The following is a 16,438-nucleotide window of genomic DNA, read 5'->3' as shown; positions in this document are numbered from 1 at the left end:
TATGCTATGTTGTGTACCTTGTCATGAGTTTGGCAAGGGGGTACGATATTGTTCCAGGAGTAGATCACTGGACAGCGCTCAAAATTATCCTTAGAGGACTAAGGAAATATTTCTTGATTATGGAGGTGATAAAAAATTCGTCGTAAAGAGTTACGTCGATGCAAGCTTTTGACACCGATCTAGGTGACTCTAAGTCTCGATCTAGATACATATTGAAAGTGGGAGCAATTAGCTAGAGTAGCTTCGTGCAGAGTATTGTAGACATAGAAATTTTCAAAATACATACGTTTCTGAATGTTGCAGACCCGTAGAGTAAACTTCTCTCACAAGCAAAACATGATCACTCTTTGGGTGTTAATCGCATAGCAATGTGAACTAGATTATTGACTCTAGTAAACCCTTTGGGTGTTAGTCACATGAAGATGTGAACTAATCACATAAAGATGTGAAGTATTTGGGTGAAATCACGTGACGATGTGAACTAGATTATTGACTCTAGTGCAAGTGGGAGACTGAAGGAAATATGCCCTAGAGGCAATAATAAAGTTGTTATTTATATTTCCTTATATCATGATAAATTTTTATTATTCATGCTAGAATTGAATTAATCAGAAACTTAGTACATGTGTGAATACATAGACAAACAAAGTGTCCCTAGTATGTCTCTACTTGACTAGCTCGTTAATCAAAGATGGTTAAGTTTCCTAGCCTAGACATGTGTTGTCATTTGATGAATGGGATCACATCATTAGAGAATGATGTGGTGGACAAGACCCATCCATTAGTTTAGCACTATGATCGTTTAGTTTATTGCTATTGCTTTCTTCATGACTTATACATGTTCATATAACTATGAGATTATGCAACTCCCGAATACCGGAGGAACACTTGGTGTGCTATAAAACGTCACAACGTAATTGGGTGATTATAAATATGATCTACATGTGTATCCGATGTTCTTTGTTGAGTATGCATAGATCGAGATTAGGATTTGTCACTCCGTGTATCGGTGAGGTATCTCTGGGCCCTCTCGGTAATGCAAATCACTATAAGCCTTGCAAGCAATGTGACTAATAAGTTAGTTGCGGGATTATGCATTACCGAGAGAGGAGGAGGCGGCCAAGAGGTGCGGCGCGCCCCCAAGCCCAATCCGAATTCGGAAGGGGGCCGGTGATGTCTACTACACAACCTTCTTCTTGTAGACGTTGTTGGGCATCCAAGTGCAGAGGTTTGTAGGACAGTAGCAAATTTCCCTCAAATGGATGACCTAAGGTTTATCAATCTGTAGGAGGCATAGAATGAAGATGGTCTCTCTCAAGCAACCCTGCAACCAAATAACAAAGAGTCTCTTATGTCCCCAACACACCCAATACAATGGTAAATTGTATAGGTGCACTAGTTCGGTGAAGAGATGGTGATACAAGTGGTATATGGATGGTAGATAAAGGTTTTTGTAATCTGAAATTATAAAAACAGCAAGGTAACTAATGATAAAAGTGAGCGTAAACGGTATTACAATGATAGGAAACAATGCCTAGGGTTCATACTTTCACTAGTGCAAGTTCCCTCAACAATAATAACATAATTGGATCACATAACTATCCCTCAACATGCAACAAAGAGTCACTCCAAAGTCACTAATAGCAGAGAGCGAACGAAGAGATTATGGTAGGGTACAAAACCACCTCAAAGTTATTCTTTCCAATCAATCCGTTGGGCTATTCCTATAAGTGTCACAAACAGCCCTAGAGTTCGTAATAGAATAACACCTTAACACACAAATCAACCAAAACCCTAATGTCACCTAGATACTCCAATGTCATCTCAAGTATCTGTGGGTATGATTATATGATATGCATCACACAATCTCAGATTCATCTATTCAATCAACACATAGGACCTCAAAGAGTGCCCCAAAGTTTCTACCGGAGAATCACGACGAAAACGTGAGCCAACCCCTATGCATAGGTTCATGGGCGGAACCCGCAAGTTGATCACCAAAACATACATCAAGTGAATCACGTGGTATCCCATTGTCACCACAGATACGCACGGCAAGACATACATCAAGTGTTCTCAAATCTTTAAAGACTCAATCCGATAAGATAACTTCAAAGGGAAAACTTAATCCATTACAAGAGAGTAGAGGGGGGAAGAAACATCATAGGATCCAAATATAATAGCAAAGCTCATGATACATCAAGATCGTAACACTTCAAGAACACGAGAGAGAGAGAGAGAGAGAGAGAGAGAGAGAGAGAGAGAGATCAAACACATAGCTACTGGTACATACCCTCAGCCCCGAGGGAGAACTACTCCCTCCTCGTCATGGAGAGCACCGAGATGATGAAGATGGCCACCGGAGAGGGATTCCCCTCCGGCAGGGTGCCGGAACGGGTCTAGATTGGCTTTCAGTGGATAAGGAGGCTTCTGGCGGCGGAACTCCTGATCTATTGTGCTCCCGGATGTTTTTAGGGTATATGGAGATATATAGGCGGAAGAAGTACGTCAGGGGGGGCACAAGGGGCCCACGAGGGTGGAGGGCGCGCCCAGGGGGTGGGCGCGCCCCCTGCCTCATGGCCTCCTCGTTGCTTCCCTTGCGTGGACTCCAAGTCTTCCGTGTTGCTTTCCTTCCAAAAATAAGTTCCGTGAAGTTTCAGGTCAATTGGACTCCGTTTGATTTTCCTTTTCTGCGATACTCTAAAACAAGGAAAAAACAGAAACTGGCACTGGGCTCTGGGTTAATAGGTTAGTCCTAGAAATCATATAAAATAGCATATAAATGCATATAAAACATCCAAGGTTGATAATATAATAGCATGGAACAATCAAAAATTATAGATACGTTGGAGACGTATCAGCATCCCCAAGCTTAATTCCTGCTCGTCCTCTAGTAGGTAAATGAGAAAAACAGAATTTTTGATGTGGAATGCTACCTAACATATTTCTCTAAGTATCTCTCTTTATTGTGGCAAGAATATTCAGATCCATAAGATTCAAGACAAAAGTTTAATATTGACATAAAAATAATAATACTTCAAGCATACTAATTAGGCAATCATGTCTTCTCAAAATAACATGGCAAAAGAAAGCTATCCCTACAAAATCATATAGTCTGGCTATGCTCCATCTTCACCACACAAAGTATTTAAATCATGCACAACCCTGATGACAAGCCAAGCAATTGTTTCATACTTTTGATGTTCTTAAACTTTTTCAATCTTCATGCAATACATGAGCGTGAGCCATGGATATAGCACTATATGTGGAATAGAATGGTGGTTGTGGAGAAGACAAAAAGGAGAAGATAGTCTCACATCAACTAGGCGTATCAATGGACTATGGAGATGCCCATCAATAGATATCAATGTGAGTGAGTAGGGATTGCCATGCAACGGATGCACTAGAGCTATAAATGTATGAAAGCTCAACAAAAGAAACTAGTGGGTGTGCATCCAACTCGCTTGCTCACGAAGACCTAGGGCATTTTGAGGAAGCCCATCATTGGAATATGCAAGCCAAGTTCTATAATGAAAGATTCCCACTAGTATATGAAAGTGACAACATAGGATACTCTCTATCATGAAGATCATGGTGCTACTTTGAAGCACAAGTGTGGTAAAAGGATAGTAGCATTGCCCCTTCTCTCTTTTTCTCCCATTTCATTTTTTATATTTTTTTTTGGGCCTCCTCTTTTTTATGGCCTCTTTTCTCCCTTTTTTGGGCTTCTTTGGCCTCTTTTATTTATTTATTTTCGTCCAGAGTCTCATCCCGACTTGTGGGGGAGTCATAGTCTCCATCATCCTTTCCTCACTGGGACAATGCTCTAATAATGATGATCATCACACTTTTATTATCTTACAACTCAAGAATTACAACTCGATACTTAGGACAAGATATGACTCTATATGAATGCCTCCAGCGGTGTACCGGGATGTGCAATGACTCATGAGTGACATGTATGAAAGAATTATGAATGGTGGCATTGCCACGAATACAATGTCAACTACATGATCATGCAAAGCAATATGACAATGATGATGAAACGTGTCATAATAACAGAACGGTGGAAAGTTGCATGGCAATATACCTCGGAATGGCTATGGAAATGCCATAATAGGTAGGTATGGTGGCTGTTTTGAGGAAGGTATATGGTGGGTTTATGGTACCGGCGAAAGTTGTGCGATACTAGAGAGGCTAGCAATGGTGGAAGGGTGAGAGTGCGTATAATCCATGGACTCAACATTAGTCATGAAGAACTCACATACTTATTGCAAAAATCTATTAGTTATCAAAACAAATTACTATGCTCATGCTCCTAGGGGGATAGATTGGTAGGAAAAGACCATCGCTCGTCCCCGACCGCCACTCATAAGGAAGGCAATCAATAAACAAATCATGCTCTGACTTCATAACATAACGGTTCACCGTACGTGCATGCTATAGGAATCACAAACTTTAACACAAGTATTTCTCAAATTCACAACTACTCAACTAGCATGACTCTAATATTACCATCCTCATATCTCAAAACAATCATCAAGTGTCAAACTTCTCATAGTATTCAATGCACTTTATATGCAAGTTTTTATTATATCCCTCTTGGATTCCCATCATATTAGGACTAAATTCATAACCAAAGCAAACTACCATGCTATTTAGAGACTCTCAAAATTATATAAGTGAAGCATGAGAGTTCATCTATTTCTATAAAATAAAACCACCACCATGCTCTAAAAATATATAAGTGAAGCACTAGAGCAAATGACAAACTACTCCAAAAGATATAGGTGAAGCTCAATGAGTAGTCGAATAATTATGCAACTATATGAAGACTCTCTAACATTTAAGAATTTCATATCTTGGTATTTTATTCAAACAGCAAACAAAACTAAATAAAATTACGCTCCACGCAACACGCATATCATGTGGCGAATAAAAATATAGCTCCAAGTAAAGTTACCGATGAACGAAGACGAAAGAGGGGATGCCTTCCGGGGCATACCCAAGCTTAGGCTTTTGGTTGTACTTGAATATTACCTTGGTGTGCCTTGGGCATCCCCAAGCTTAGGCTCTTGCCACTCCTTGTTCCATAATCCATCAAAAATTAACCCAAAACTTGAAAACTTCACAACACAAAACTCAAAATAGAAAATCTCGTGAGCTCCGTTAGCGAAAGAAAACAAAACACCACTTCAAGGTACTGTAATGAAATCATTCTTTATTATATTGGTGTTAAACCTACTGTATTCCAACTTCTCTATGGTTTATAAGCTATTTTACTAGTCATAGATTCATCAAAATAAGCAAACAACACACGAAAAACAGAATCTGTCAAAAACAGAACAATCTGTAGTAATCTGTAACTAACGCAAACTTCTGGAACCCCAAAAATTCTAAAATAAATTTCTGGACGTGAGGAATTTATCTATTAATCATCTGCAAAACGAATTAACTAAATAGCACTCTGCAATAAAAAATGGCAGCAATTCTCGTGAGCGCTGAAGTTTCTGTTTTTGACAGCATGATCAACAAGACTTTCCCCAAGTCTTCCCAACAGTTCTACTTGTCACAAACACTAATTAAACACATAAAACCACATCTAAACAGAGGCTAGATGAATTATTTATTACTAAACAGGAACAAAAAACAAGGAACAAAAATAAAGTTGGGTTGCCTCCCAACAAGCGCTATCGTTTAACGCCCCTAGCTAGGCATGATGATTTCAATGATGCTCACATAAAAGATAGGAATTGAAACATAAAGAGAGCATAATGAAGAATATGACTAGCAAATTTAAGTCTAACTCACATCCTATGCATAGGGATTTTGTGAGCAAACAACTTATGGGAACAATAATCAACTTGCATAGGAAGGTAAAACAAGCATAATTTCAAAACTTTAAGCACATAGAGAGGAAACTTGATATTATTGCAACTCCTACAAGCATATGTTCCTCCCTCATAATAATTTTCAGTAGCATCATGAATGAATTCAACAATATAACCAGCACCTAAAGCATTCTTTTCATGATCTATAAGCATAGAAATTTTATTACTCTCCACACAAGCAAAATTCTTCTCATTCGGAATAGTGAGAGTATCATAAGAGACTCGAATACTATAAATTGTTTCCACATTAAAAGAGTAATGTTCAGAAAAAGGGTAATCATAATCATGACAAGTTTTATAAATATAATCATCACTACTTTTTATAGCATAAGTGTCATCACAATAATCATCATAGGTAGCAACTTTGTTCTCATCATAATCAATTGGAACCTCTTCCAAGATAGTGGAATCATCACTAAATAAAGTCATGACCTCTCCAAACCCACTTTCATCAATATAATCATTATAAGTAGGAGGCATGCTATCATCATTATAAATTTGCATATCAAAACTTGGGAGACTAAAAATATCATCTTCATTAAACGTAGCATCCCCAAGCTTGGGACAAACATTAATTGCAGCAAATATATTCTCAAAAACTTCATCTTCTTCAAACATAGCATCCCCAGGCTTGGGCCTTTTCATATCATAAATATAATCACTCTCATCATTAATAGTATGGATAGCACCAACAGTATAGCAATTATCATATTGTTCCAAGCAAATGTCAAAAAGATTTTCAAGATCATAAGAAGTATCATTATGTTCCCAATCATAATCATCACAACAAGCAATAGGCATAACGAGATCATCATCAAGTGCATCATCTTCCACAATTATATTTTTCATGAGGCACAATAGTAATAGGAGCAGCATTATTTGGGAGAGATACCTTTTTACATCTCTTCCTTTTTCTTTTCTTCTTCTTCACCACATCATGTGTGGGTTCAATCCTCTTTTTGGAGCTCATTATTAGTGAGATTGGTTGAATAGGAGGATCCTCCTCGTTACCTGATTCATCATAAGAAATAATAGGAGGGTATTGGGAAGTCTCTTCCCTTTCATTAGTATTCTCTTCATCTTCTATTTGTTTTCTTTTCTTTATGTAGTTGGCAATATAAGGATTTTCAATGCAATTCACCACACAATACATATAAATTTCCTCTAGATCAAAACCAGGAAGTTTATAACGGGCAAATTCTGGAAGATGCTTAGTTATACATTTCATTTCTTTGTAACCCATAAGCAAACTGAGTTCATTATAATGTGCAAGGGAAATCAGGTCATCACAATTTTTGGACACAATTAGATCATGAAACAATTTGCATCGGATAGCTAAATGACCCTGTTCATTGCAAAGTCCACAAGTACGTCCAAGAAAATTTAAATTTTCAGCACAATCATCTAGCCTTTCTTGCAACAATTTAGTTTCTAAGTACTTATGCCTCTTGCAATATCTATCTTCCCTATTTGGTGTGTACTTACAAACCCAATGCACTCCACAAAAATTGACATGTTTATAGGAGACATTCTCATCATAACTAGTCCAATCATCATTAGTACCATGGATATTCAAGGAGTTCATACTAACAACATTGCAATCATGCTCATCATTCAAATATTTAGTGCCAAACATTTTAATGCATTCTTCTTCTAACACTTCGGCACAATTTTCCTTTCCATCATACTCACGAAAGATATTAAAAAGATGAAGTGTAAGAGGTAGACTCAATTCCATTTTTTTGTAATTTTATTTTATAAACTAAACTAGTGATAAAACAAGAAACTAAAAGACTCGATTGCAAGATCTAAAGATATACCTTCAAGCGCTGACCTCCCCGGCAACGACGCTGATAACCCACAAGTATAGGGGATCGCAACAGTTTTCGATAAGTAAGAGTGTCGAACCCAACGAGGAGCTAAAGGTAGAACAAATATTCCCTCAAGTTCTATCGACCACCGATACAACTCTACGCACGCTTGATGTTCGCTTTACCTAGAACAAGTATGAAACTAGAAGTACTTTGTAGGTGTTGTTGGATAGGTTTGCAAGATAATAAAGAGTACGTAAATAAAAAGTAGGGGCTGTTAAGACAAAGAAACAATAAAGTAAATATACCGAGTGTGGAAAAGTGGTGGTAGGAGTTGCAAAATTGTCCCTAAAGCAATTGACTACCTTACTAGACCGATAGCAAGTATTATGTGGGAGAGGCCACTCCTAGCATGTCATCCCTTACTTGGAATTCTATTCACTTATGATTGGAACTATTAGCAAGCATCCACAACTACTAATGTTCATTAAGGTAAAACCCAACCATAGCATTAAGATATATTGGTCCCCCTAAAATCCCGTATGCATCAATTTCTATGCTAGGTTGAAGCTTATGTCACTCTTGCCCTCCAATACATAGTCCTATCAACATATAACTAACCCTATGGTGTGATCCACGCGCGCGCACTCATATGATGGGCACCAAAGGATAGCAACATAACCACAAGGAAATTAAATCAATCATAGCAATTCATCAACCACCGATAGGACAACGAAAATCTACTCAGACATCACAGGATGGCAACACATCATTAGATAATAATATGAAGCATAAAGCACCATGTTCCAGTAGAGGGTACAGCGGGTTGCGAGAGAGTGGACCACTGTAGATAGAGGGGGGAAGGTGATGGAGATGTTGGTGAAGATGGCGGAGGTGTTGGTGAAGATCGCGGTGATGATGATGATGGCCACGGCGGCGTTCCGGCGCCACCGGAGGAGAGGGGGACAGGGGCCCCCTTCTTCCTCTTCTTCCTTGACCTCCTCCCTAGATGGGAGAAGGGTTTCCCGTCTGGTCCTTGGTGAAACCACAAGTGCTCCCTAGGTGGTTTTCATAATTGATGACAACATATATCTTGTTGGACTAACATTTCTATCTAGCATGTTTTAGATAAGTTCAACAATGGAGTGGCATGGACTAAAGGTTGTGGGAACTCCTTCAAGATGCTAAGGACAAAGGATTGGCTAAAGCTTCAAGCTCAAGACTCTTCATTTTACATTTTAGTGATCTAAGATCACATTGAGTCCATAGGAAAAGCCAATACTATCAAGGAGGGATGCGGTGTTGCTTAATGAGCCTCTTGCTTCATGTGCTTAATGATATGCTCCAAAATCCTCAGCTACTTTCCCACTTCCACATATGACCTAAACCCAAAGCCAAACTCGGTCCTACCGATTCTTTCTATCCGACGCCACCGAGTTTCACTTGTCATAAGCCACTGCCAAACCCTAGCAATTCGGTTCTACCGATAGGGATCTCGGTCTCATCGAGATGGGATTGCAAACTCTCTGTTTCCCTTTCGTAACTTTTCGGTCTCACCGAAAGAGCGAATCGGTCCCACCGAGATTGCAATGTAAACTCTTTGTTTCCCTTTTGTAACTTTTCGGTCTCACCGAAAGAGCAAATCGGTCCCACCGAGTTTGCCTGACCAACTCTCTGGTTAGCTTATTACCAAACTCGGTCTCACCGAGTTTGTGTAATCGGTCTCACCGAGATTACGTTATGCCCAAACCCTAACCATATCGGTCCTACCGAGTTGCATGTCAGTCCCACCGAAAATCTCTAACGGTCACTAGGTTTACCTTTTCGGTCCGGCCGAGTTTGTTGATTCGGTCCCACCGAGATTGGAAAACTGTGTGTAACGGTTGGATTTTGTGTGGAGGCTATATATACCCCTCCACCTCCTCTTCATTCATGGAGAGAGCCATCAGACTAAGCCTACACTTCCAGCATCCTATTTCTGAGAAAGAACTACCTACTCATGTGTTGAGGCCAAGATATTCCATTCCTACCATATGAATCTTGATCTCTAGCTTTCCCCAAGTTGCTTTCCACTCAAACCTTATTTCCACCAGATCCAAATCCTATGAGATAGAGTTGAGTGTTGGGGAGACTATCATTTGAAGCACAAGAGCAAGGAGTTCATCATCAACACACCATTTGTTACTTCTTGGAGAGGGGTGTCTCCTAGATTGGCTAGGTGTCACTTGGGAGCCTCTGACAAGATTGTGGAGTTGAACCAAGGAGTTTGTAAGGGCACGGAGATCGCCTACTTTGTGAAGATCTACCGCTAGTGAGGCAAGTCCTTCGTGGGCGATGGCCATGGTGGGATAGACAAGGTTGCTTCTTCGTGGACCCTTCGTGGGTGGTTGCTTCTTCGTGGACCCTTCGTGGGTGGAGCCCTCCGTGGACTCGCGCAACCATTACCCTTTGTGGGTGGAGCCCTCCGTGGACTCGTGCAACCGTTACCCTTCGTGGGTTGAAGTCTCCATCAACGTGGATGTAGGATAGCACCACCTATCCGAACCACGGGAAAAACATCCGTGTCTCCAATTGCGTTTGAATTCTCCAAACCCTTCCCTTTACATTCTTGCAAGTTGCATGCTTTATTTTCCACTGCCTATACACTCTTTGCATGCTTGCTTGATATGTATTGTGAATGTTGAAATTATGCCTAAACTCCACTTAAATCGAAAAGGCTTAAAAATTGCAACTTTAGCATTAAGTGTCTAATCACCCCCCCTCTAGACACATCTACTTCAAGATCCTACAAGTGGTATCAGAGCTTTGGTCTCCATTGCCTTGGTTTAATCACCATTGGAGGAAGATGGATGTGTCTACTTTAGGGAGTCTTAGACATAGAGTGCCTATTCTTGATGGAGAGTATTTTCACGAGTGAAAAAATGAGATGCTTGTAATCTTCAATCAATATCATTTGAACAAGTATATTGCTAGTCCTTGTGCACCTCATATTGATCCTTTGCATCCTACACTAGATGAAGATATTGACATGATTCGCAATCTTAGAACTATTGAGCTCATCATTAGAGGATTGCCCAAAAATTTGATTGCTAGTTTGCCTACTCTTAATTGTGCCTATACTATATGGAAATTTCTTGAGGAACGATTTCCCGATCATTCCTTGAAAACTTTGGATGAAATTCTCCATAAATCTATTGCCTTGAGTAAGATGAACTCTAGTGATCCTAGTTTTGGTAATTTTCTATTTGAACTTACCAATCTTAAGCATGCTAAAGGAGATGTTGGAATCATTAGTGATATCATATTCGAAGCTATAAGAATTCATAAAAGTGACCACTTTGATGATCATTTATCTAATGAATTACCCTCTCTAGGAAATGATGAGTCACAAGATCATGATGAACATGGATACTATGATGATGATGATGATAGTGACTTTGATCTTGATGATGAAATGAGACATTTTGGTCTTATGGCAAATCTTCGGGGATATGAATCAGGAGGAAAGGAATGGGTTCTTGATAGTGGATGTACTGATCATATGACCGGAGATGAAGAGATGTTCCGTGAGCTTGCTGAAAATGACGGCCCTCGAAAATATGTCACCTTTGGTGATAATTCAAAGGGTAAAGTGGTTGGCCTTGGTAAGGTGGCCATCTCACATGATAGTTCCATTAAAAATGTCATGCTCGTTGAATCTCTCGGCTACAACTTACTTTCAGTATCTAGACTTGCTGATTTCGGTTTAAATGTCCTATTTACTGAGGTATATTGCCAAGTATTTCGTCGAGACAATCATAAATTGGTCTTTACCGGTATGCGTAGAGGTGATCTTTACATTGTCGATTTCTCTAAAAAGGCACAACCTAAAACTTGCTTTATTGCTAAATCCTCAAAAGGTTGGTTGTGGCATAGACGACTAGGTCACGTTGGCATGAGAAACCTTGACAAGCTTATTAAAGGAAATCATATCCTTGGAGTTAACAATGTCATATTTGATAAGGATAGACTTTGCAGTGCTTGTCAAGCAGGTAAACAGGTTGGAGGAAGACATCCCGTGAAGAACATCATGACCACAAGGAGGCCACTTGAGCTACTTCATATGGATCTTTTTGGTCCCAACGCCTACAAGAGTCTCGATGGAAATTCTTTTGGTCTAGTTATAGTTGATGATTTTTCAAGATTTACGTGGGTGTTCTTTCTTAATGACAAGTCGCAGGTCTAGAAGATCTTCAGAAACTTCGCTAGGAAGGCCCAAAATCAGTTTTACGTGAAGATCAAGAAGGTTCGGAGTGACAACAGAACGGAGTTCAAGAACGCAAATGTGGACACCTTTCTTGACGAAGAAGGGATTTCACACGAGTTCTCGGCTACGTACACACCTCAACAAAATGGAGTTGTTGAGAGGAAGAACCGGACGCTCATCGAAATGGCAAGAACGATGCTTGATGAATACAAGACGCCGAAGCACTTTTGGGCAGAAGCGGTTGAGACAGCTTGTCACGCAACAAATCGCTTATATCTTCACAAGCTACTCGGCAAGACGGCATACGAGCTTCTCACCGGTAACAAACCCCAAGTTGGATACTTTCGAGTATTCGGCTCAAAGTGCTACATTCTTGATAAGCATCGTCGTTCAAAGTTTGCTCCTAAATCTCATGAAGGTTTCCTACTTGGTTATGGCTCAAACTCTCACACTTACCATGTCTACAACAATTTCACCCGAAAGGTTGAAGAGACAGTAGATGTGAAGTTTGATGAATCTAATGGCTCGCAAGTAGAGCAATTGCCAATTGATGTAGGAGACAAAGACCCTTCAGAAGCAATCCAAGACTTGTCCATTGGCAAAATTCGTCCAACGGAGGTGAAGGAGAGTACTTCATCCGTCCAAGTGGAAGCTTCTACTTCACGACAAAGTGAACCAAGAATTGACACGGAAGCATCCACAAGTGGGACACACCAAGATGAAGAAAACGAGGAAATACATCAAGACGAACATCAACAACCTCCTTCTCCACCACGACAAGAGAATGACAACATCAACAATGAAGAAGACCAAGAAGAAGAACAAGATGAAGAAGATGTTCGACAAAGACCCAAGCAAAAGCTCTCACGAGTTCGAGCAAGAATTGCCAAAGATCATCCCGTCGAGCAAATCTTAAATGATATACAAACCGGGAGAATCACTCGCTCAAAGACTCGTTTAGCTAACTTTTGTGAAAACTATTCATTCATCTCTAGCATTGAACCTATGAAGGTTGAAGAAGCATTGGAAGATCCGGATTGGATAAACGCTATGCATGAGGAGCTACACAACTTTGAGAGAAACCAAGTTTGGACATTAGTTGAGAAGCCCGACAACAACCACAACATCATTGGTACCAAATGGGTGTTTCGCAACAAGCAAGATGAAGATGGACAAGTGGTTCACAACAAAGCACGTCTCGTCGCCCAAGGATACACACAAGTCGAAGGTATGGACTATGGTGAGACATATGCTCCCGTTGCTAGACTTGAGTCCATTCACATCTTACTTGCCTATGCTAATCACCATAACATCACCTTGTACCAAATGGACATTAAAAGTGCTTTTCTAAATGGTGAAATAGAGGAGGAAGTCTATGTCAAACAACCTCCCGGTTTTGTCAATCCTAAGAAACCTAATCATGTTTACAAACTTCACAAAGCTCTTTATGGTCTTAAACAAGCTCCTAGAGCATGGTATAAATGCTTGACCAAGTTCCTTACTACAAGTGGTTTTGGAATTGGTAAAATTGATTCTACTCTTTTTACAAAAAGGGTTAATGGAGAACTATTTGTATGCCAAATTTATGTTGATGATATCATATTTGGTTCAACTAACCCTCTCTTTAGTGAAAAGTTTGGAAAGCTAATGTCAGAGAAGTTTGAGATGTCTATGATGAGTGAACTCAAATTCTTTCTCGGTTTGCAAATCAAGCAAACTAAGGAAGGTACATTTGTCTCTCAAACGAAGTACACCAAGGACTTATTCAAGAAGTTCAATATGCAAGAATGCAAAGGTATGTCTACACCCATGCCTACTAGTGGACATAATGATTTGACCAAAGATGGTGAACCGGCTGATCAAAAGGTTTATCGCTCTATGATTGGTTCATTGTTATACCTATGTGCTTCACGTCCCGATATTATGCTAAGTGTGTGCATGTGTGCACGATATCAAGCTGCTCCTAAAGAATGTCATCTTAAGGCTGTGAAAAGGATAGTGAGATATTTAATCCATACACCAAATTTTGGCATTTGGTATCCTAAGAGGTGTTCTTTTGATCTTGTTGGCTATTCCGACTCGGATTATGCTGGAGACAAGGTTGATAGAAAGTCCACTTCGGGTACTTGTCAATTTCTTGGTAGATCTCTTTTGTCTTGGTCTTCCAAGAAACAAAACTCAGTATCCTTATCCACTGCCGAAGCGGAATACATTGCCGCTGGTTCATGTTGTGCTCAATTACTTTGGATGACCCAAACTCTTAAAGATTATGGGATTTATGTGAAACACGTTCCACTACTTTGTGACAATGAAAGTGCTATCAAAATTGGTCATAATCCTGTACAACATTCTCGAACTAAGCATATTGAAGTTCGTCATCATTGTATTCGAGATCATGTTGCTAAGGGTGACATTGATCTTAAGCATGTTCGCACCGATAAGCAATTAGCGGATATATTTACTAAACCTCTTGATGATAAAGTGTTTTGCAGGTTGAGAGGAGAATTGAACATCATTGATGCTTCGAACTTGGAGTAGAAACTCCATTGGATACATGCAAGACATGAGCTTATGACTAATCCATGATATATCTCTTATGATAACTATCTTATGTCTTGGATATATTTGCACCTTGCATGTTGTCTAACCTATGTAGGTGCTTGGTTGAATCTAATTCCATGAGATTGCGACTCACTCACATCTTGAGCAATCTCTACATCACCAAGACTCTACACAATGGTGGTTGAAGACAAGGAAGCACAAAACCATTCAAACATATCCTTTGAAAAATTCTATGTTGAGCTTCATGATTGTCATTTTTGGATACACAAGTGCTCTTCCTTGCAAGAACTAACCCATGTAGGTAGATGAACTCAAACTCCAAGTGGTGCTCCCAACTCTTGATGAGCTACATCAACCTTGAGCACCCACACAAGTTCAACTACATGAGCAAGAACCACACCACCACCCAAGGTATGTTATTCCATCTTAGAGAAGCTTTACTCCAAGACATGAGTCAAAGCAACTCAACAAGATGTGAATACATCAAGATGCTTAAACGAAAAATGGTAACCCCATTTTGAGCTTAAACGATGAGTATGACATATGATCAAGTGTTCTCACTTGACTCCTAAGTCAATATACTCTAACATAGGTGACTATGTCACCGCCCAACTCTAGATGAAGTTCTCTTGTGTTCTTTTCTGTGTTATTGCATTTGTCTCATGCATGTTTATTAAAAAAACTCCATCTAGATTTTTTAGTTTCTTCTCTTTTCTTTTTGTTTTTGTTCTGCATTTTCTGCATTTAATTCCTTGCAAATCCTTCAGGTAATTCATTGCAAATATTTATGAGATCCTACATGTCTAGTGAGCTGAGGTGACAAGTGTTTTTCTCTGTGTGAACTCGGTTTCACCGACTTGTAATTTTCGGTCCAACCGAATCTTTTCGGTGCCACCGAAACATACCACTCGGTGCCACCAACTTCGCAACAGGAAAAACAGTTTGCCACTTGTTCTATATTTCTTCTGATCCAGCTCTACTCAATGAATCTTGTCCTCTACAAGCATCACAATTTTATCCATTGCTTTGTGCTGAGTCTCAAGGACCAAACCTATACGACGGATTCCAGAAAGCCCTTCTTGGAAATTGATGTCAAAGGGGGAGAGAGATCACATCAAAGATTGTAGGAGAGAGAGATCACATCAAGGGAGAGAAAAAAGTCTCAAGGACCAAACCTACAAGAGAGAAAGTATTAAGGGGGAGAGAGAGACTTCCAGGGGGAGAGAATATTCAAGGATCCCAGATGCTTGATGTTCAAGAGGAGAGATGCTTTTTTGGGGGAAAGACATGTATTTGCATTAAGTTCTATCCATTTGTATCTTTCAGCTCTGATTTTCTGTTCCCTATCTTCTCCCAATATCCCATGTAAGATTCAGGGGGAGCAAGACACCTAAGGGACAGAAATCAGTCAAATTCATTGCATATCTTTATTCTTGGGGACATGTTGAGTCCAATGTGGTACCTTGTACTCACTCTCTACATGTCATCCCAGTCTTGGTATTCTTGTGGTTTCTTTTGTTTGCTCTGGCTAGTGGATGTACCTGTGTTATCTAACTTTGTTTGTGCAGGTTCATTCCATCCTAAGCCAACTCAAGACCACAAGGTAAGTATATGCATCAAAATCATGAGTATGAGGAGTTCTTGCTTATGTACATACTGTTTGCAAGGACTCATGAGCATGAAGGTATTTTCCTTGATAATCTTTTGCTCTGATGCATATGGCCAAGATACATGTAACACATTACCTACTCTGTCATGGTTATGCTCTCACATGCCTCTATATTTCATATTTACATGAGTGCATACATGCAGGGGAGCCTATGCTTGTTACATGTCCTTTCAAAGCTTTACTTGTTGTTCTTTATATCTTTATCTAAAGCTTTGATGTATGTTGCCATCAATTACCAAAAAGGGGGAGATTGAAAGCA

The sequence above is a fragment of the Triticum dicoccoides genome, chromosome 6A, assembly GCF_002162155.2.
Source record: "Triticum dicoccoides isolate Atlit2015 ecotype Zavitan chromosome 6A, WEW_v2.0, whole genome shotgun sequence".
Lineage (NCBI taxonomy): Eukaryota > Viridiplantae > Streptophyta > Magnoliopsida > Poales > Poaceae > Triticum > Triticum dicoccoides.
Note: the sequence above shows the minus strand (reverse complement) of the source record.